The sequence below is a fragment of the Saimiri boliviensis genome, chromosome 10, assembly GCF_048565385.1.
Source record: "Saimiri boliviensis isolate mSaiBol1 chromosome 10, mSaiBol1.pri, whole genome shotgun sequence".
In the NCBI taxonomy this organism is placed as follows: domain Eukaryota; kingdom Metazoa; phylum Chordata; class Mammalia; order Primates; family Cebidae; genus Saimiri; species Saimiri boliviensis.
In genome coordinates, this window is record NC_133458.1 from 33,107,413 (window position 1) to 33,128,318 (window position 20,906).

General features: G+C 37.6%; 1 protein-coding gene across 4 annotated transcripts in view; it reads right to left on the reverse strand.

Annotated features, from left to right (window-relative positions):
- The window catches only part of SPAM1 (sperm adhesion molecule 1), a 35,581-nt gene extending 17,284 nt beyond the window's left edge, over positions 1–18,297 (reverse strand). For 2 of the 4 annotated variants that reach the window (XM_010343482.1, XM_010343485.1), the window contains exon 1: positions 16,511–16,720. The gene's annotated coding sequence lies outside the window, so the exon portion shown is untranslated. Of the gene's footprint in view, positions 1–16,510; positions 16,721–18,003 lie in introns of those variants that run through there. The other 2 variants (XM_003921029.4, XM_010343489.3) reach the window with 2 other exon arrangements.
- Between the last annotated feature and the right edge of the window lie 2,609 nt (positions 18,298–20,906).

Consider the following 20,906-nt stretch of genomic DNA (forward strand, 5'->3'; position numbering starts at 1 on the left):
AGTTAAAGCCTCATCTTCAAACCCAGTAGAATATGCCAATCAAAATAAACTGTGTTCATGAGACACAGGGCCAGAAATTAGAACTATTCAACTCAAGGCCCAGGGACTATAGCAGAAGAAGTAAGCATGTGATAACATAAGGGCTGATTTTGAGAGATAATATAGGTCCAATTTCTCAATAAATTAATCATTGATGTAGAAGGCACACTGAGGCAAGACCAGCATATGGACCCCTGTGTCAGATTAGCAAGATTTTCTTGGAGTATTAACCCACTTCTTAAAAAAATGGTTATAAACATTATTAAAAGGCTTATGGAAATTATATCTTATGGTCACAATAATTAAAGTTTTACAGGTAGGTTATAAGATTTGAGAGACAGATTAAATTGGCCTCATGCTGTCTTTATTAAGCCTTATTGTTTGGGAAATTAAGTCTCCTCTCTCAAAGATACAGGTTTCTGCTTTTTTTTTTAACCTTTGAGTTACCACTTTGGCTAAAAGAATGACTTATTTTACAATGACTGTGATCCTATTTTATGACATCGAGTGTTTTAAACTTTTTATATTTGAAAAGCTTTCCAAAATCAAATTCTAACTTTGGTCCTCATAAATTTTTTTACATTAGTCCCCTAAAGTTTAAGAGATGTTTGGTTTATCTGATATAATAAAATCACACAGGAGGTATTGTCAAATATGAAAAAATGTTTAACTTTCTTTGGATTATATTTACATAAATGTGTTATTAGTGGATGTTTCAGACTTGTATGAAATTTTTGTGATTCTAATATGTTTTAGCATGTTATCAGTAATAATGATTATTATATAATATGATTATTATGTAAAATTGTTGTATGCAGCAGGGGTAACCAAATTTTCTTGTAAATTGTGTCTTTATGACTGTTCTAATGCTTTTGTCATCCAGTTTTATTTTTATCCTTTTGTCATCTCATTTCATTTTTTATCCTTTTCAAAATGTGGCTTTATAACCAAGATAGGATTCTGACAGGTGCTCTTGAAGGCAGGTTTCTGATAAGTTTGGAGACTGTGACACTAGAATAGAGGGAGAACTTCCAAGACTCTTATGGAGAGCTGAAATGTTCATGAATATCAAGCAAAACAGGAGTTAACTGCATAGACTAGGCTCAGAAGGCTGAAATAAATCCTTTTATGACATTTTGCTTAAAATATTGTTGATCCTTTCTTTATCAGAGGTAAGAAAACTTTTCTTTTGAAATATTTACAGCTTTTAATAATTGAGTAAAATATACTCCTATAAACAAAATTTGGAGCATATTTCTCTCTACCTGATTTCTCCAAAATTTGGAAACTAGTTGTAAGTATGCTTAACTTATAGCAACATAGTTATTTGTATAAGTGGAATAAGAATCTATTTTCTTTTATAACAGGACATAATTGAAGATACTGGTTATTTTACCAAGGTTTTTTTACTGGAATGGTATTCTTTCAGAGACAGACTCCTTTAAGAACTCAAAGTAGAATTCAAGAGGCAATAAAAGCCCCTTCCAAAAGCTGGTCTTGTATCTTGTCAACACAGTCCCTCCACAAGTTTCTGACCTGTGGTAATTAAAGAATGTCACTTTCTGATACGCACAGGAGGCCCAAGATTCCTTGGGACCTTGAGATGAGGAATTTACCCAATTAATACAGGTATTTGCAGGCACAGGCTGTGCTTAAGGCATTAAAGTCAAATCTGAAATTCCTTATGGAATAAAGTTTCAGCAAAGCAAAAGTTTCAGCAAAAGTTTCTTTTCTTTAATAGAAAAGAAACAGTTATCATTGCTGACTTTATGCATATACTATGGCCAAGTATAGTAAGACTAAAACTTATTTTGCAACTGAATTTGTCCTGTGACTTGTGTTTAATGAAAATAGGACTGGAGAAAGAAAAAATGTGTTTCAAAGTACCTCTGAGACCTTTGATTTAAACTACAGTTTAGAAAAAAATTCTCTAAGGTAGTAAATAAATAAATAACTATAGTACACCTGTTGTTAGATTCTAGTCTTCCCAAACATTTTTCAGTTTTTATTATTTGGACTGAACTTCCAGTTTGGACTGAATTCTAAAATTTTTCCTGACCATCACTCTAAAATAATATATTCATTTTTTCTTCTTTTCCTTTCCCCCCCACCATTTTTCCTGATTTGAAATCACTAAAAGTTAAGCTGTGCTTTCTTAAAGTCCTGCAAACTGAAACTGGACAACTTAAACTTACAGAAGAAAATAACAGTAACCTATTTACATACATAAACCACTTTCATACCCTTTCATACCAGCCCACTGATTCACAGACTTCACAGTAATATTGCTGATATCAATTTTCCAGTATTTTTCACTTTTTTGTTTGTTGTTGTTTTTCTCCTTCCTCCCCTATTATCTCTTTGTAGAATGTGATATTTCACAACCTGCTGAAAATGAGCTTTGCTAATAATGTGGGATCTACGTGTCTAGGAATGAACTGTCCTAGCCACAAGGGATAAGACAAAACCTGGCACCAGGAACCCATTTCCTTCTAAAACGCTTCCTCTGAAAGATTTTTAAAAGTAAAGGGGAAAATGTAAACGAAAAATAAACCTTGAGACACCCAAATCACTAAGCCAAGGGAAAAGTTAACCTTGGAACTATGTCAAGCAAACCTGCTTCCCATTTTATTCATAAATAAGCTTGCTAAAATGATAAAAAGTTACTCATCTCCCTCACAACTGGCCCACTAGGAAATTCCTCATTAACAAAGGACAGAGAGAACTCAAAGTCATCCCACTGAGGCTCACCTGAGACATATATATCTCATTACTTCCTCTGCCCTATTGTTTATGTAAAAATGCAGATTCACTGAGCCAGACTAAATGGTATATTCAGTGGAAAATCGATCAAGGACTCAGAAGAATATAACCTTTTGTCTTTTATCTACGTATGATCTTGTAGTTCCACCTCAAGTTGTCCCTCCCTGCCAGACCAAAGCAATGTACATCTTACACATACTGAGTAATATCTCATGTATCCTTAAAACGTACAAAAGCGAGTTGTACCCTGATCAACTTGGGAACATAGTATCAGGACCTCCTGCGTCTGTGTCACAAGTATGTCCATAACTTTAGAAAAATAAACTTTCTGAACATTTTGAGACCTGTCTCAGGTATTTTCTGGTTTAGCGAATCCTGCTTCTTTTCCTTAAGATCAGGAAAAGAGAGGGAAAAGGAGAAAAGTAAAAGCCGAATAAATAATGAAACCCTTCAGGAGCAGCTCCCAAAATAAGATTTTGTTTGCTCTTTTGAAGCATAGATATATAATTCACACACATCCCGTTTGTGCAGTAAACTTGTCCTGTTGTACCATGATGTAATTTGGAATTAATATATCTAAGATGCTGGAAAACCACAGTCTGATTAAACATGAATTGGAAATACTGAATCTTTCAGAATTGGTTCAATATTTGCATTGATGTCTTATAAGAAATAATAGTACTTTCACATTTTAAAAGTGCATTGTAGGGCCAAGCACCACCATGGTTCATGGCTCTAATCCCAGAGATTTGGGATGCCAAGATGGGAGGATCACTTGAGGCCAGGAGTTTGAAGCCAGAGTGGGCAACATGGCAAGACCCCCATCTTTACAAAAAAAAATAGAAAATAAAATGTTAGCTGGGCATGATGGTGTAAAGTTGTAGTACCAGCTACTGGGAAAGTTGTGGTTGGAGAGTAATTCTAAGCCAGGAACTTGAAGATGCAGTGAGCTATGATTGCACCACCACACCCCAGCCTGGGTGACAGAGTAAGGCCCCCTCTCTTAAAATTAAAAAAAAAAAGTATGATAAGTCAATTACTAATGATGTTGTATTAAAAATAAGAAAATAATTCATCTTATTCTTGAATGATAATTCCTTTGGGGAAAAAATGTGAATAACATTCTATGTCCAAAATATCTTTGTAGGTTTCAGAGCTTATTAAAGAATGTATATAACACACCTTTAATTTTAGAATTAGTTTATTATTCAACTTTGAGAGGCAATCAATTGATACTCAATAGATGTGTACTAAGTTAGTTAATTAGTAAATTAAATAAATGAACTTGATATTCTTTAAATTTCACTAAACTCAAATTACAACCAACGGTCACACTTTAAAATGAATGGGCAAACAAAAACTAAATCTGCCAATCAGAAGCCACAGAGCTGTCAAAAGAAAAAAAGAAAGAAAAAAGAAAAAATAGAACTAAGTAGTAATTTCAACTGTAAAAACAATTCAGAAAAAAAAAATTGCACTAAAGGAAACAAAACCTCAATATAATACTGGGCTCAATTCCAAAAACAAGGAAAAGCAATAATTTGTAGCCAAAAGGCAGGGAGAGTGATTTGCATGATAGAAAATTAATAAAAAGGAAGATCTCAGGTAAGGCAGATTCTGGTGAAAACAGCCTAGCAGTAGTCTTACTGAAGGCTGGCCGTGGTGATCAGACATCTTCTGGGAGATGACAAAGGATGAAGAATCCCCAAGGGTAAGCTAAAATAGAAGATGGGGAGTTCTTGCTAAACTGACGTGCAGGTTTATGCTAGAACTGGACTCTGAAAGGAAAGACACCCAAGCCCAGAGTTTGACATTTAGACAAAAATAATGCAAAAATGATCCTGATTAGAGTTTATTCAAGGAGAAAATTTTTGTCTGTCTCTCTTCTTCTGCATGCTAAATTAGTTAATTAATTAATTAAATTTGATGTCTTTCGAGTTGAAGTAAACTCAAAATTATGGCTAATGATGAAACTTAAAGTAAAAATGTTCAGAGAAAAACCAAGCATATTATCCGGAAGCCACAGAACACACACATTACTCAGAAGAGTAGTATGTCTTTCATAGGCAAGCATAAGGCAGACTCATCCAGATGTGACTGAAACCAAGTAATTGAATAAAGACTTGAAGAGCGTCTAAATGCAAGATGCTGATTAAAAACATAGTAGCTTTGCTGAGGTTGCTGTCAAATGTCTCTTGTCAAACCTCAGCCTGAGATCAGTGATGCTTGACTTTCAGTCAACCCAACATCACACCATAAAAAAACCTAGGACCAATCCCGGTTCTGTGATTACAGTTGTTCAGCTGCCTAGCACTAAGGCAAAGGGCTCAGTACCAAGTTAGGCCAAAGTTTAAGAAGAATGACAAACACCTTTATTACTACCGGTGCATTGCATAATCAAGTTCACAAAAGTATAATAACCATAATAAGGGCTATGGGTTTGCAATTAACTGTCTGTTAGAGATATCCGGTGTTTCTCTTATCTCAACCAGTCAGATGACTTTTGGGTTTTATTTCTATGATTTGCCAAAGTCATAGCTACTAAATCTTCTACATATAGGATTGTATTAATTATACAAATAGCCATGATAATCAAACACAAACAGAAAACACCTTTATCCAAAGGTGTTTAAAAATCTTGTCAGAGTGTTAAGTGGTTTATTATTTATCTTCTCAAAAAGCCACGTTCCACAGTCTGCCTTAAGAATGCACATTTTGTACAGCCAGATTGTGGTACGTGTCTGTAGTCCCAGCTACTTGGAAAGCTGAGGCCAGAGAATCACTTGAGGTCAGGAGTTTGAGGTGGTACTGTGCCAATATTATGCCTGTGACAGCCACTTATACTCTAGCCTGGGCAACACGGTGCCACCCCATCTCTTTGAAAATAAAAGAGCACATTTTGTGATAGCAAAACTATGACTTAAGTAATCAAATATCTTCCCGGCACCAACTGCCACCATTCTTTCTTACTAATGTGATATTGTACAAGATCAGCATATACTTGTGCCACAAAACAACACTAGAAACACTTATTACTGTCTTTCTTTAAATGACTTTTTTCCGTCTTCTCACTTTCACTTTTAACCTTTTACTTTCTATCTTTACTGTCTTCCGTCTGCCCATGGGAGGTGGAAGCTGATGAAACACATGTCTAAAAGGATTAAGAAAATCAGATCCAGAAAATAATTCAAGCTTTATTTCCATTTCTAGTTCTATTATACAACAACTAGAAGATCCGAATTTTTCAATCTTTAAGTATTACTTACATATTTTAAAATATATCAGTAATTCCTAAATCTATCTAAATTCCAGGAATGCTGGGATAATGAGTAAAATGATGCCTATGAAATGTTTTTTTAAGAAGCTATGTAGGGCCGGATGCGGTGGCTCACGCCTGTAATCTCAGCACTTTGGGAGGCTGAGGCAGGCAGACCACCTGAGGTCAGGAGTTCAAGACCAGTCTGGCCAATATGATGAAACCCCGTCTTTAAAAAAAAAAAGAAGAAGAAGAAGAAGCAGCTATGTAAACCTAAGGTGTAGTGTTATTTCCCCTGGACTACGGATATTATTAAATCTTGCTTATTATGGCTCATTTACATTTATTCCAAACTATGAGAAAGATAACTGTACTAGATATGGAGAGGATTCTTTATGACATTTTGGGAGCCATAAAAACCAATGTATATAATTAGATTGGGGGTATTGCTATAAAAATTTAGAGATTGTAAACCCCTAGCCTAAGAACATTAAAGAAATATTTTCCATGGATACTGATTTAGACAATACAAAGATGTTTGGGGATAATAGCAATAATCTAACTCTTCTGTAAAGAATGTGGTTAATGAGAAATGTGAGATGGAAGTAGGAAGAGTTATACATAGCAAAATTCATTTCAAATTGTAGAAACGCAGTGCAAGTTGTATTTATAACTAAATTGTCCCCTTACCTCCACCAATAAATCGAGACACTGCTGTTGTTTTGCCTCCACAGTGATCACATGCTTCTCTTTAAAAGGAAAATTTGGAGAGCTAAAACAACCCTTCTGCAGGAGAATTCGGTCGGCACCTCTGCTCTGAGACCATCTCTAGCTAAAATCTATTTAGAAAGAGCATTATGGAGTGAAACCACCCCCATAAACTTTATAAAATTTATGAGGGAAGAAGGGAGGGGGATAACTAAGATAAACTAAGCCTGCAGCATCCTCAGCATTAAACATTAGATTAGCTTGTCTCTGACCCACTGCCTTACAGTGTTTGCCTGTTGCTCCAGAATCATGTAGACTCTTTTACAAGATTCTAGTTCCCCCTAACTGCTCTACATGACAACTTGAACATTACTAAATGTAAGTTTTCCCTCTGAGATGTTTTTTAAGTCCTGCATATCAGTGAAACTACTGATGTCAGCTGGTCTGAAAGACCCCATAAGGAGCAAACTTATCTCCTTTTACCAAAGAATACAATTGCCACATCCCAATGATGTCATCCCTCTTACCCCGACCAATCACCAATCAATAACCCCAATCTTCCAGCCCATTGTCCCCCACAATCCCCTAAAAACTTCATCCAGAAATCCTTGAAGAGATGGATTTGAGAGTCTCCTCCCATCTCCTCACCTGGCTGTCCTGCAATCAATGAACTCTTTCTCTGCTGCAAACACTGCTGTCTCAGTATATTTCACTGTTGTTGTGCAGCAGGCATATGAACCTGTTGGTCCTATAACAAAGGCACAACTAAATTTCACTTAAATAGTCCAATTTATGCTTAGCACAATAGAGGGTAATTGAGAACATGATAATACAAGAAAGTGATATTAAGTAAGCCTATACCTACCATTATTTTTTTCCAGATTGAAGTTCACAACCTATTAGTGAGTCACAAAGTAAATTTAATTGGTTGTCATGAGTCTTTAAAAAAAAAAAAAAAAAAAAAAAAACATAAAAAAACTATAATCCTGTAGAATAGGATAGGATAGAATAGGTTAGGATAGAACAAGAAGTGTCAGAGTATCATTGCATGAATAAGGGTGAGTATTATTTTGTGAACCTTTCTATCAATTATACATTTGTATGTGTATGTCTACTGAGTAGCAGTATAAAATTTTTACTGTGTAATGGATTAAATCACCTGAATACACAAAAGCTTTGGAAGCTGACACACCTGGGTTTTAAATTCTAAAGGCAGTCACTTTCTAATTAGCTAGCCTTACCAAGTTACTTAATCTCTTTAATCTCTTCAGCAACAAGAGGAGAATTCCTATCTATCTGAAGATTCCTTAAGTAAGTAATGTCTGTAAATATCTAAACTACTGGATTAAGTAATTTCATTTTCTAGATTAGGATCAACAGGCCTAGAATCTGGTTTCTCAATTTAGTACAATGTGATCTTGACCAAATGATTTAACTTCACTGTACTTTTGTTTGTATTTTTAACTGTAAAATATGGGCAATAAACCAACAATCTCATAGGTCCCTTATGAAATTTTGATGAAATGATTTATGTAAAATACTTAGCACAATGCTTATTAAAGAATTCAGAACATGCTACCCCAAAATATGCCACTTTGGCATATTATTTTGAGTTGAGAGTGGTTGCAGATGCAAGAAAGGCACTCTGCTCTCTTCTGTTCTGCCAAAACCAAGACATCAAATTTCCCATGTACAGGAACCCTCCCTGTAACAAGAAGAGAACATCCTCTTTTCAAATCTTTAATTGACAAATAATCATTGTACCTATTTATAGGGTACAGTGTGATATTTCAATACACATATACAATGCATAATAACCAAATCAGGGTAATTAGCATATCTGTCATCTAATTCATCATTTATATTACGAACAATCAAAATCTTCTAGCTATTTGAAAGCATACAATAAATTATTATTAACTATAATCACAATAAATTGTCAACTATAATGCTATAAAACACTAAAATTTCTTCCTCCTGTTATGCTATAATTTTGTATCCATTTACCAACCTCTACGTATTCCCCCTCCTTTTCCCAGCTTCTAATAATCACTCTTCTACTCTCTACTTCTATAAGATCGACTTTTCCAGCTTCCGCATGTAACTGAGAACATACAGTATTTATCTTGCTGTGTTTAGCTTATTTCACTTAATGTCTTTCAGGCTCATCCACGTTGCAGCAAATGACAGGATTTTATTCTTTTTATGGCTTAATTGCATTCCATTTGGTTTATATACCATATTTTCTTTATTCATTCACTGATGGATGCTTAGGTTGATTCCATATCTTAGCTGTTGTGAATAGTGCTGCAATAAACATGAGAGTGCAGACATCTCTTTAACACACTTATTTCCTTTTCTTTGAATATATAGCCAGTAGTGGGAGTTCCAGATATGCTAGTTCCATTTTTTAGTTTTTTGAGGAAACTCCTTACTGTTTTCCGTAATGGCTATACTAATTTACATTTCCACCAACAAGGTGTGAGTTCTCTTTTCTCCATATCCTCACCAGCATTTGTTATTTTGTGTCTTTTTGATTATGGCCATTCTAACTGGAGTGAGATAATATGTAATTGTGATTTTGATTTGCATTTTCCTGATGATTAGTAATTTTGAGCATTTTTTGTAATGTTTTTGTAGGTAATTCTGTCATTGTGGGAACATCACAGAGTATACTTACACAAACCTAGATGATATAGCCTATTACACACCTAAACCTATTGTTCCTAGAGTATAAATCTGTACAACATGTTACTGTCCTGAATACAGTAGGGAATTGTAACACAATGGTAAGTATTCATGTATCTAAATATAGCTAAACATAGAAAAAAAGTTGCATTATGACAGTTTAACTATAATGTCATTAGATGATAGGAATTTTGCGGGTCCACTATAATCTAATGAGACCACCATGGTAAATATATATGGTCTATCATTGACCAAAACATTATTATACAGTGCAGAGTATAGCTATTTCTTGGCCATTTGTATGTCTTCTTTTGAGAAATGTCTATTCAAATTATTTGCCCACTTTTAAATCAAATGACATATTTATTTATTACTTGCTGATGAGTTGTTTGAGCTCCTTAAATATTCCAGATGTTAATCCCCTGTTGGATGAATAGTTTGAAATACTTTCTCACAAGAAGAAAATATTCTTATGAAGGTTGGGAGTCGGTGCTAAAATGGAACTGTACAAACAATCCTATTAAAATAATTCTTATCTTCCATTAGTTCCCCAATATATTTCCTAGTCATTTTCTACAAATTACTACTACTAGAAGGTTAAACCCCTTTTCCTTTTTGTCACTTCTCCACAATTTATCATTCTTTATTTTAAAAGTATATAAGCTTTCTATCCAAATTGCTTCATTGGATTTTCGTTTTTTTCTATGATGGCTTCAGTGTGTATGTAAAAATAATAAATAACAATTGTTTGCTATTCTCAACTAACACAGGACCAGAAAACCAAACACAGCATGTTCTCACTCATAAGTGGCAGTTGAACAATGAGAACACATGAACACAGAGAAGAGGACAACACACACACTGGCGCCTGTCGGGGGTTGGGGACAAGGGGAGGGAGAGCATTAGGACAAATACCTAATGCATGTGGGGCTTAAAACTTAGATAACAGGTTGATAGGCGCAGCCAACCACCATGGCACATGTATACCTATGTAACAAATCTACACATTCTGCACATGTATCCTGAAACTTAAAGTAAAAAAAAAAAAAAAAAAAGATAAAATAAATAATATTTTTGAAATTGTTTGCTATCTTCCTGTTAATCTGTGTTTTTGTCAGTTCAATGCACGGGCCTCAGCTACAGAACTTCAGGAAGTAGAGGAAGGTTACTTTTCTTTCCCTACAGTTGTGGCAATGAGAATGGGATGTCGTTGGCTGGGACACCCTGCACACTCCAGAGGTTACAGCTGAGATCTTGGGAGCACTCAGCAAAGTCAGCAAAAGGTAAATATTTTTACCACATCGACCTCCCGATCTCTGCCTGTAGAGTCTGTTCAAATGAAAGTAGCAAGAGACTATCTTCGTCTTTCCCTTTTCAAATTCAGATTAGCAGAAAAAACCATTTGTGTGAACGAGTTCTTTGGGTATAGCTACTCGTCATTTTTGTGTGTGTGACCAAAGTTTAATTTATTTAAGCTATATTTTTGCCACAAGGAAAGAGAGGGCAAATCAGTTTATTGGTCGTCATTTTATATAAGTAAAGAAGGTGAGTTTAGCGTCCTGTACAGTTTTTCTGGTCCATGTGCAGAGTAATGGTCCAAACCAGTTCTGTGGTTCCCAGCAGATTTGTAGTGGTTCAGGTTTTCTTTGTTCATCTTCATAGGCAGTTAGAAACAGATTCACATGAAGGTTATGAAATAGAGTATGGTTACCATCTCCCTAAGGAAAAAGCTTGAATCTAATGCAGATACGGAGGTACGGAATGAATTCAGGTCTCCTGTGCTCTCCATGATGCAACTTCAGGAAGACAATTATCATGCTCACTCCCACCTGAGGGAGCACAACGAAGTAGGTGAGGGTCTTCCGCATGCTAGCTGAACCCTCCTAGCCATAGGAGGGTCCTCCACACCACTTGACACATAACTGCCCCAACTTTGGATTGGACTGACCTGATAGTCAAGGAAGCCAGAATGCAGCTTCCACTGCCACTTTCAACCTGGACTCCTTGTGATTTTTCAGCTGAAGTATTCTTGGTTTTAATTAATCCTTTCCCTCACAGAGATGGTCATTGATTTCCTATGTCTCTGTCTTTTGTGTCATTTTTCATATGGAAGGGAATATTAGGGTAGCACACAGGCATATGTCTTATAAGCATGTTGTTAAAATGACTTTATAGACTGTTGGGTTTACTGTCCTCATTGGGCTGGTGTTTAGGTAAACTTTGCTGTGGGTCGTCAACTTTTTAAAAAATAGATGAGATATTCTCCTTTCATCTCTTTTTATGTTCTGAGATATCAGCTTGTAACCAGTGAGGACATGCTTTTTGATTTCTGCCAGCTGAGGGGTACAGGTTATCAGGTATGCATCAAGTGCTACCATAAGGCTAGGAACCCTAGACATTGGAGGGTATGCTGAGAAATCAGCTGGAAAAAAAGCAGATTAATTGGGGGAAAAAAGGCATGCAAATCTATTTAATGTGTTTATACAGAAGCCTCCAAAATGAAGTCCCAAAGATAGAGGAGAAATTGTCTATTTGTATGCTTCAGTTCAGCAAAGTATGAACAGCCATATAGAAATATGACTGGACAAAAAGCGGGGTATGTAATGCTAATAGAGTGAGGGAAAGAAACTCAGACAGGGCTACCTGTCTAGATGCTTCTTGGCCTCTCTAAGCATATATTCCTCCCTTCTAGATATGGGACAGGAACCTCTCTGGAATGGAGGTCTTACAACTTACAGTCAAACAAAGTATGTCACTTAAAATCTTAATGGCCAGTTTCTATACAGAAGGGCAGAGGGAAAGTTAGAGTAATGTTTTAGAATGAATGTTTTAGAATGAATATATACTTGGAGATCCTACTTGCAATGGCCAGATGATAAATTAATAGATTTATATTTGAAAAGATTTTTAGAGAACTCTCATCCTAAACAAAAGGTTTCATAGCTGACTTTGGGGAAAAGGGGTTATGGTATCTATGACCTACCCAAAGGAAGAGAAATTCTAGTTTTTGTGGTTAGCCTTGGAGGCAAATGGGACTGAGAGACAGGAGAGCAGAAGACGGTCAGGTAACAGCTTTTGCTTCTGAGGCCTTCATTGTGGGGTATTCCTTTCTGAGCCCCAACAACACGAAGTGTGTAAGCAGCAATTTCATTGTCCAACCATGGCAGCTTTCAGTGGAATTTGTTTCAATGAGGGGTCAGTATGGCAGATCCACTTGAGACTAATGACTCAAGAACATCCTGACAATGACTCTGTTCTAAGAATCCAGGAGCAGCCAACCCGGAGTTTTCACTCCTTAGCTACAAAGGATATCTGACCCCTGACACACCCCTTGGAATACAGGCTATACATGGATCAAGGCTTTTTGTTTTGGATTAGATGGGGCTTGCTAGGTGGCAGGTGCCAAGTAAAAATGTTATATAATCTGCATGCTTTTTACAAATGGGAGCAGTTCTCTTGTCCAAACTGCCACAAGCAGAACATCCTTGTATGTAAGTTTCCCCAATAAACCCTATGTCTCATTTGCTCTCAAGGTGCCAATCTATAAGGAATCTTTGTTGTCTCTCCCTTTGTTGCTTTGCCAGTGCTGGGAAGTCCCATCCAGTATCACCTGGCAAATATCACAGATTAGAGAGTCTGTAACTGGATGCATCTCACTTGCGTAGGACACCAGAGACGTTAATTTTCACAAACATTATTCTTACTGCCTGTGGCAATGAGGGTCTTCGCTTTCTTAGGCTATTTTCAGGAGTGGCCTTTTGGATCATGGGAACTGCATCTTCCCTTTTGGATTCATGATCAAAACTTCTTCTAAGCCTGGAGAGTTACCTCCAGGCTTTTTTCATGAGAAGATGTATTGGATTGAGTTGCTGTTAGAATGAATATATACTTGGAGATCCTACTTGCAATGGCCAGATGATAAATTAATAGATTTAGAAAAACTTTTATATCTGAAAAGATTTTTAGAGAACTCTCATCCTAAGCAAATTTATTTTGGTAGCTACGGGAAGATGAAATTGAAAGTCGGACAAAAAAGAGCATTATGGCCAGGCTTAGGGATTCCGTTAAGATTAAAGAACAGAAATCAAACTTAGAACAAAAGTTAAAAATCCACATCTACTGTACAGGTCCCTTTCACCCTCAACTGTGCTCCTCTTTACTCTCAACTCCCTGTCACTGACCTTCAGAAGATATTTTGGCTCTCCAGACCCTGACTTAAGTTTCTCTCCCTCAAATCCAGCCCAGCTTCCTAAACAAATTTCTTTAATCCCTGAAGCTCTTCTGACTTCTTAAAAAAAAAAAAAAATCACTAAACACCCAGCTTCCTTCTCTTTCCCTCCAAGAATAGCAGAAAGCACTCTGGCCTAATCTCCAGACCAGGGAATACAAGTTACTTATGTAAATACTGATAGTCAGAAAATAACTTTGTCAGAGGCCCCAGAGACACAAAGTAGGGCTCATTGCATTGTCCCGTATAATTCCATCTACTTTGTGGATTGACATAATCAGACCCCATCAGCTCCAAGTCTTCCCATGAAATTCCTTTTGTGATGTGTCCTTAACCCCTACAGCAAAGAATTCACATTCTCTGGACAGCAGCAGATCTTTTAAAATAAAAAGCCCTTTTATACCACACCCCATCCCAACACACACCTTTCAGAAGATTCTATCAAAGTTAGAGAGAAATTAGAAAAGTTAGTGACAATAAACAACTCCCCTTATAGGGACCTTGGTTGGCTCTTCCTACTCAAGATGATACAGTAGTTACCAGACAAGCCTGACAAACCTCTAGGGACAAATACCTTCCCGCCCCCAACCCCACCCCTGCAACAAACACAAGAAAAGAAAACAGGTAGCCAGAACTTCTCCCAGATCCTCCTGCAAATGACCAGGAAATGATTCAACTGGCAGCTGATATTTATAGCCTCATAAAAGTGAGAGTAGAGACCTTTCCCACCAAGGTGAATGTATAAGGTTGAAAAGTGCACTCAGAAAGAAAGAGATGCCAAGGTTTTTGTGGAATGCTGTATACAGACTTTCCAAAGGCATGCTGCATTTAACCTCCAAGCCCCAGAACATAAAAATCTTATTATTTCCACCTTAATTGGAAATCCTCTGTCTGGAATAAGGAAGCACATCCAAAACAGCTCTGGGCAGGACAGTCTCTTCAAAATTATTATTGAAGCTTCTACCCAATTATTTGAAAAAACTGTTACCTGCTTAGGACATGAGATATCTCAGGGCACTAAAAACAGCACAAAATGCCTATCAGTTTTGCCTGTCCCTCTCCTAGAAGCAAAAACACAATTGCATAAATTCCTAAGGGCAGCTAGCTGTCGTCACCAATAAATTCCTACTTTTGCTGCCCATGCTAAACCTCTATGTGCCCTCCTCTCGATGTTACTTCAGTTCATTTCCTGGCTCTTGGAGGCATTGAACTCCTGCAAAGTCTTAAAATGATGACTTCTCACATAGTCAGCTCTTTGCTTGCCCAATTTTGTCAAACTTTTTATCTATATTGACATAAAAAGAACAGGATTGTTTTGGGTATTTAAAACAACCTCTTGCCTCTTGGATATGAGGACTAAGCTCTGACTTTTTTATCTTACCCAAATTCCTACTTAAGGGGTCTAGGTAGTCATGCCCTACAAACCATAAATTCTCATCAGTTGGGTTTTACTGAACCCTCTATATTGTGGCTTACTTTTCAGTCTAACTCTGGCATAACATTATGAGACAAGGAAAAAAAATTTAACCCCAAAATATATTTCCTTGCCATATCTTAAAATTGCCCTGCAAACTGTCTTGTGGGAAGATACCCACGTTCTATAGAGAATCCCCTTCCTTTTTTGTTTTCCTTCCTTCCTTCCAAGATCCAGGAGATAATCAACTAAGAGACAGGCACCTTTTTAAGTCCTGTAAAAAATAATTTACAACCTGCTCTCTCTAAAGTCTGCCATCTAAGAGCTTCCTCTGCACAATAAAACTTGGTCTCCATAACCCTTTATCTTTTTTTTTTTTTTTTTTTTTGAGACGGAGTTTCGCTCTAGTTACCCAGGCTGGAGTGCAATGGCGCGATCTCGGCTCACTCCGCCTCCTGGGTTCAGGCAATTCTCCTGCCTCAGCCTCCTGAGTAGCTGGGATTACAGGCACGTGCCACCATGCCCAGCTAATTTTTTGTATTTTTAGTAGAGACGGGGTTTCACCATGTTGACCAGGATGGTCTTGCTCTCTTGACCTCGTGATCCACCCGCCTCGACCTCCCAAAGTGCTGGGATTACAGGCTTGAGCCACCGCGCCCGGCCAACCCTTTATCTTTAACCTGAACATTCCTTTCTAGCAATCCCAAGTCTTCAGACCCCAACCAATTGTCAACCAAAAAACGTTTAAATGTACCTATAGCCTGGAAGCCCTCACTTTTGAGTTGTCCCGTCTTTCTAAACCAAACCAATGTATTTCTTAAACATGTTTGATTAATGTGTCATGCCTTCCTAAAATACATAAAACCAGGCTGAACCCAATCACCTTGAACACATGTTCTCAGGACCTCCTGAGGGCTGTGTCACAGGCCATGGTCACTCATATCTGGTTCAGAATAAATCTCTTCAAATATTTTACAAAGTTTGACTCTTTTTGTCAACAGATATGTCCTATACTATATTTCTTGTAAACCAAAAAGTATCAGAGACAGATCTCAATCAATTTAGAAGTTTATCTTGCCAAAGTTAAGGATATGCTCAGAAGAAATAAACATGGAATCACGGAAACTGTCTGTGGTCTGTGCCTTTTTCCAAAAATGAATTTGAGGGCTTCAGTATTTAAAGGGGAAAAAAGCAGGCTGGCAGGGAAAGAGGGAAGGTGTGATAATCCACATGTTGCAAGGGAAAAGAAGTAGATAGGGAAAAAGTCGATTATGTATTCATCCAGCACTCAGTAAATCCACATTTTACATAAGATTAGGTGAACACGGAGTAACTACCTGTGGAGATATTTATCGTTTTATCTCTAGCTATCTGCTTAGGAACAAATGAAAAGGCAATTTCTTGCCTGACTCACATTTCAGCTTAATTTTTTTTTTCCTTTGGACATGGTGAATTGGGGTCCTGAGTTTTTATTTTCCTTTCACATTCTCAAGTCAATTAGACCCCATGGCATCAGGCATGTCCCCATTCCTGTATGAAGTAGCCACAGCTGGTGCATTAATTGGCCAATTCAGTACTCTTACATTAGGTTCCCCCCTTACCTCCATGTTTCCTATTCCCACATTCTGTGTTCATTCTCTTATGACTTAATAAAACATAGCACCTCACAGTACCTCTCTACACAGCAGCAGACCACCTATATCACACAGGCCCTATTAACCAATCCCTCCATCATCTTACATCATTGTAACACCTTTTTTTTTTTTTTTTTTAATGAGACAGTCTCACTCTGTCACCCAGGCTAGAGTGCAGTGGCGCTATCACAGCTCACTGCAGCCTTGACCTCCTTGGGCTCAATTAGTCCTCCCATCTCAGCCTACTGAGTAGCTAGGACTACATGCACATGCCACCACACCTGGCTAGTTTTCTTGGTTTTTGTAGAAACTGGGTTTCACCATGTTGCCCAGGCTGGTCTCAAACTTCTGAGCTCAACTGATCTCTCCACCTTGGCATCCCAAAGGGCTGAGATAAGAGATGTAAGCCACCATAACCACTCCATTGTATCGATTTAAATCCAGACACACTAAAGCCTCTCCCCGATGATGGAAAGTCTACATGATTACTTTGCAACTACAGCATGTCTCAAAGCCACAAGAGGATCTCTTAGGTACCCTCTTAGATACCCCACAGCCATTTTTTCATGACTCTTGTAAATAAAATTTCCAGGAAACATAATAGACGGTTATACCATAGTTTCCCCACGTGAAACACTTGAGCCATACTTTTTGCCCACTGTAAAATCGGTCCATGCTGCTATGCTCATAGCTCTTACTAGAGTTTGTACACTGGTAAAAAGGAAAACTGCCACTATTGCACGACTCCAGACATGCTTTTGGAGTCTGTCATAATCCATCAAATTAACGGATGGATTATGCAATGGGCCAAACAGACTTCCTTTAGTCCATTTTCTTTTGACGTTTGGTTTGTATTTATCTCCCATCAGATGAGGCATATGTGCCTTTAGGTATAGTTAAGTAAATAACCCTGACATTCTCAAAATTTCTGATCAAAGTATTTACCAAAGTATTTACCAAAGTACTACTTGTAAATGTAAGCATTTTTTTTTTTGAGGTAGCTAACATAATTTTTGGAATTCTCCAAGGCCCACACTGCCTTTTATAACACTTAAAATGGATTTTAGAGATCTACTTCCAGCTTTAGGCTATTCCTCTGTTTGGCTATTTCCTGCATGCTTAGTGGATAGGCTGGATGCCTTCTAACTAGACATGCTAACACCAGGATGGTGGTAAAGAGATTAACAACTGGAGGTTATTCCTCATTTTGGCATTTCTTTATAGATTGAATCATACAAACGAATTCATTCTTTAGTAGAAATAAACCACTCACAAAATATCTGGAGTACTCACTAAAATGTCTTACTTCACATCATCCTCAATCATCAGGGCAAGTGGAACATAAAAATCTAGAAATAAAAAGAACTTATAGGGAAAAAAAATCCATCAAGCCATCTCTTTCAACTAGGAGATCAGGTATACATCAAGATTTTTAGAAAAATCGTGTACTCTTACCTTGCTAGGAATGACCTTCTGAAGTACTGCTAACCACCTACACTGCTATCACAGTTGCTGAATTCATGTGAGCTACATCAAGGTAGACTCAGTCATCACTCTCAGCACAACTGGAAGACCATCCCTACAGGTGACCTCACAGTAAGGATTTCGGAGTCAAGGCTCTAGAAGCAAGATGACACCACAAAGCAAACAGCTTTCCTCAAGATCACAGATCAAAAAACTTTGCTTTCATTTATTTTCCCCCTTTAAGTTTCTCTCCTCCCTGGTGTGTGGCAGGGAGGGGGGAATCGAAGGAGAATCTTTTAAACAAATCCTCCCATTTATTGAAAAGCTGACTGGAGATCACTTGTCTCAATCTATCCTATTCTCTCTCTGATCCTCCACTATGAGTTGTCTTTCAAGTGCTGCCTATTTCATATTAATGTCACTGTTTTCTTAACGGGTTACACACAAACCTGACACCACCCTTACACCAGTTTCTCAAACCTTGGTCATGTCAACTAACCAATGTATTTATTGCTTATGTCAGCATCTAGATAGCATGAACAAAACTGAATTAGTTTTTATTCTTGTCCATGGGGTACCAGGTGGACCAACTATGGAAGATAAATGAATGAAAGAGTATGGTATCCATGGCCAGAAAAACAATGTCACTCTATTTTTTTTTCTGGTGAGTTCAAAACTTTTCCAATTAAAAACAGACATGGTACTGAACTTTTCCTAAGTAACAAGCCAAGACAATATTGCAGTCAAACCCTGCAGTTTGACTCCATACACCACAGCCTCAAGCTCTTCATGGAATTCATAATGAGGAAGGAGAATAGGGTCGGAAGACAAGGAGCCTGAGGACAAAATGTGGCTGATTTCTTGCAACTGGACCAAAAGGAAAACCCCACCTCTCCATGCCCAAGTGAAAAAGGGGCCAGAGGCCCTGCCCTCTACAAAACCCCCCTTCCCTACCTCACAAATGAAATATGCCTCTGATTGTTTGTGAGCCAAGCCTTCACTTCAGCCTCTGATTGGTCACAGGCCAGCCTCTACTTCAGCTTCTGATTGGTCACAAGGCCGACCTTCCACTTCAGCCTCTGACTGGTCACAGACCAGCCTCCACTTCAGTCTCTGCTTGATCTCAGGTCCATCCTTCATTTGTATAGGGTGTAACCAATTGGAGGTCTCTAAAGGGTACCTAGGGGGTGTTACCAAATTATTTTAGTTTAATTTAAAACCTTGAAGATCATTGCAATCAGGCTCTTGAGCCATTTGCTCAAGCTTACTCCTACTCTGTGTAGGCTATGGTCACTTCAGTAAATCTGTGCTGTTGTTGCTTTGTTCTTTTGTTGCTTTGATTGTGCATTTTGCTCAATTCCTTGTTTAATACCCCAAGAACCTGGACAACTCACAGTCAAAATTTTCCATCCAGTAAAAATAAGTGATTTTAGAACTACTTTTATGGCACAAAATTTTGCCAAATCTCCAAATGTTTTGGCTAGTTCACAGGCCACTCTTGCACAACCTGGGTGGGGTAGCTTAGTTGCTCTCCTGATTAGGCTACTTAATGCCAGAAATTTTATATAAATAGATCAAAAATCTGGATTAACTTGGTCAGGTGACAAAATCAAGCCTTTTAGCTACCAAAGCCAGATTGCAGGTCTCTTATGTCAAATATTTCACAATTTTCTGTTTTTACAAACTGACAGAAGCACATGAAAATGAAGGTGTGGAGACGTGAAACACACTAGATGTGAAGAATTGCAGTTTCCACTTTTTGTTCATGAACAACACTGATCATTTTATCTTGTGTGGTTGACGCAAAATGCTGCCTCTGTGAATCAGTTGGGACAAATGTTGTCTGATTTATACCTTTGAATGAAAAAGATTAACATTCTAAGATAATGAGGCCCAACCATTTTATTAGACTGACCTATTCCCAGGGTTGAGAGATTGGTTTAATGGGATATGGAAAAAATGTGCTTAGATTTGCGCTTTTTTGCTTATTTATTCTCATTCTAATCTATATATTCTTCTTTTGAAGATCTATCACTCAGCTACTAAACTGATTCTTCTCTCCACAGCCACTAATTCAGATTTCATTATGAGAAACTTATGGTAAAGTTTCAGATGGGGGAAATGAAGTAATTCAGAACATGCTACCCTGAAATATGCTACTTTGGTGTGTTGATTATTTTTATTTTGCTTATTTATTTATTTAAGATGGAGTCTTGCTCTGTTTCCCAGGCTGGATTGCAGTGGTGCAATCTCAGCTCATCACAACCTCTGCCTTCCAGGTTCAAGCAGTTCTCCTGCCTCAGCCCACAAGTAGCCGGGATTACAGGCATACACCACTGTGCCCAGCTAATTTTTTTTTAGAAGAGACAGGGCTTTGCCATGTTGGCCAGGTTGGTCTTGAACGTCTGACATCAGGTGATCCACCCACCTTGGCCTCCCCAAATTATGGGATTACATGAATGAGCAACTGCACTTGACCTGGCATGTTGATTATTTTGGGCTGAAGGTAACTGAGCAACAGCAGAGGCAGGAAGGGCTCTCTTATTTCTGCCTCAGGAAGACATACAATTTTCCATGTGAAAGAGGCTCTCCCTGTTTTAGGAAGAGAACATTCTTATCACTGGAGACTGGGGGTCATACTGAAATGGATTGGTACAAACAAAACTACTAAAATAATCCTTATCTTCCATTAGATTTTCTCATGTATTTTCT